The sequence below is a fragment of the Oncorhynchus mykiss genome, chromosome 27, assembly GCF_013265735.2.
Source record: "Oncorhynchus mykiss isolate Arlee chromosome 27, USDA_OmykA_1.1, whole genome shotgun sequence".
NCBI classification, from domain to species: Eukaryota; Metazoa; Chordata; class Actinopteri; order Salmoniformes; family Salmonidae; genus Oncorhynchus; species Oncorhynchus mykiss.
This window is the reverse complement of record NC_048591.1, coordinates 41,907,227-41,910,496: the sequence shown is the minus strand read 5'-3', so window position 1 is coordinate 41,910,496 and position 3,270 is coordinate 41,907,227.

Below are 3,270 nucleotides of genomic sequence, written 5' to 3'. Positions count from 1 at the left end.
ACTAAATAAAACAGAGGTGATAACTTACTTTAATAACTAAATAAAACAGAGGTGATAACTTACTTTAATAACTAAATAAAACAGAGGTGATAACTTACTTTAATAACTAAATAAAACAGAGATGATAACTTACTTTAATAACAAAATAAAACAGAGGTGATAACTTACTTTAATAACAAAATAAAACAGAGGTGATAACTTACTTTAATAACAAAATAAAACAGAGGTGATAACTTACTTTAATAACTAAATAAAACAGAGGTGATAACTTACTTTAATAACTAAATAAAACAGAGGTTATACCGTAGCTGACTTTAATAACTAAATAAAACAGAGGTGATAACTTACTTTAATAACTAAATAAAACAGAGGTGATAACTTACTTTAATAACTAAATAAAACAGAGGTGATAACTTACTTTAATAACTAAATAAAACAGAGGTTATACCGTAGCTGACTTTAATAACTAAATAAAACAGAGGTGATAACTTACTTTAATAACTAAATAAAACAGAGGTGATAACTTACTTTAATAACTAAATAAAACAGAGGTGATAACTTACTTTAATAACAAAATAAAACAGAGGTGATAACTTACTTTAATAACTAAATAAAACAGAGATGATAACTTACTTTAATAACTAAATAAAACAGAGGTTATACCGTAGCTGACTTTAATAACTAAATAAAACAGAGGTGATAACTTACTTTAATAACAAAATAAAACAGAGGTGATAACTTACTTTAATAACTAAATAAAACAGAGGTGATAACTTACTTTAATAACTAAATAAAACAGAGGTGATAACTTACTTTAATAACAAAATAAAACAGAGGTGATAACTTACTTTAATAACTAAATAAAACAGAGGTGATAACTTACTTTAATAACAAAATAAAACAGAGATGATAACTTACTTTAATAACTAAATAAAACAGAGGTTATACCGTAGCTGACTTTAATAACTAAATAAAACAGAGGTGATAACTTACTTTAATAACAAAATAAAACAGAGGTGATAACTTACTTTAATAACAAAATAAAACAGAGGTGATAACTTACTTTAATAACTAAATAAAACAGAGGTGATAACTTACTTTAATAACTAAATAAAACAGAGGTGATAACTTACTTTAATAACAAAATAAAACAGAGGTGATAACTTACTTTAATAACTAAATAAAACAGAGGTGATAACTTACTTTAATAACAAAATAAAACAGAGATGATAACTTACTTTAATAACAAAATAAAACAGAGGTTATACCGTAGCTGACTTTAATAACTAAATAAAACAGAGGTGATAACTTACTTTAATAACAAAATAAAACAGAGGTGATAACTTACTTTAATAACTAAATAAAACAGAGGTGATAACTTACTTTAATAACTAAATAAAACAGAGGTGATAACTTACTTTAATAACTAAATAAAACAGAGGTGAGAACTTACTTTAATAACAAAATAAAACAGAGGTGATAACTTACTTTAATAACAAAATAAAACAGAGGTGATAACTTACTTTAATAACTAAATAAAACAGAGGTGATAACTTACTTTAATAACTAAATAAAACAGAGGTGATAACTTACTTTAATAACTAAATAAAACAGAGGTGATAACTTACTTTAATAACTAAATAAAACAGAGGTGATAACTTACTTTAATAACTAAATAAAACAGAGGTGATAACTTACTTTATTAATAACAAAATAAAACAGAGGTGATAACTTACTTTAATAACTAAATAAAACAGAGGTGATAACTTACTTTAATAACTAAATAAAACAGAGGTTATACCGTAGCTGACTTTAATAACTAAATAAAACAGAGGTGATAACTTACTTTAATAACTAAATAAAACAGAGGTGATAACTTACTTTAATAACTAAATAAAACAGAGGTGATAACTTACTTTAATAACTAAATAAAACAGAGGTTATACCGTAGCTGACTTTAATAACTAAATAAAACAGAGGTGATAACTTACTTTAATAACTAAATAAAACAGAGGTGATAACTTACTTTAATAACAAAATAAAACAGAGGTGATAACTTACTTTAATAACAAAATAAAACAGAGGTGATAACTTACTTTAATAACTAAATAAAACAGAGATGATAACTTACTTTAATAACTAAATAAAACAGAGGTTATACCGTAGCTGACTTTAATAACTAAATAAAACAGAGGTGATAACTTACTTTAATAACTAAATAAAACAGAGGTGATAACTTACTTTAATAACAAAATAAAACAGAGGTGATAACTTACTTTAATAACTAAATAAAACAGAGGTGATAACTTACTTTAATAACTAAATAAAACAGAGGTGATAACTTACTTTAATAACAAAATAAAACAGAGATGATAACTTACTTTAATAACAAAATAAAACAGAGGTTATACCGTAGCTGACTTTAATAACAAAATAAAACAGAGGTGATAACTTACTTTAATAACAAAATAAAACAGAGGTGATAACTTACTTTAATAACTAAATAAAACAGAGGTGATAACTTACTTTAATAACTAAATAAAACAGAGGTGATAACTTACTTTAATAACTAAATAAAACAGAGGTGATAACTTACTTTAATAACTAAATAAAACAGAGGTGATAACTTACTTTAATAACTAAATAAAACAGAGGTGATAACTTACTTTAATAACTAAATAAAACAGAGGTGATAACTTACTTTAATAACTAAATAAAACAGAGGTGATAACTTACTTTAATAACAAAATAAAACAGAGGTGATAACTTACTTTAATAACTAAATAAAACAGAGGTGATAACTTACTTTAATAACTAAATAAAACAGAGATGATAACTTACTTTAATAACAAAATAAAACAGAGGTGATAACTTACTTTAATAACAAAATAAAACAGAGGTGATAACTTACTTTAATAACAAAATAAAACAGAGGTGATAACTTACTTTAATAACAAAATAAAACAGAGGTGATAACTTACTTTAATAACTAAATAAAACAGAGGTGATAACTTACTTTAATAACTAAATAAAACAGAGGTGATAACTTACTTTAATAACTAAATAAAACAGAGGTTATACCGTAGCTGACTTTAATAACTAAATAAAACAGAGGTGATAACTTACTTTAATAACTAAATAAAACAGAGGTGATAACTTACTTTAATAACTAAATAAAACAGAGGTGATAACTTACTTTAATAACTAAATAAAACAGAGGTGATAACTTACTTTAATAACTAAATAAAACAGAGGTGTTACCGTAGCTGA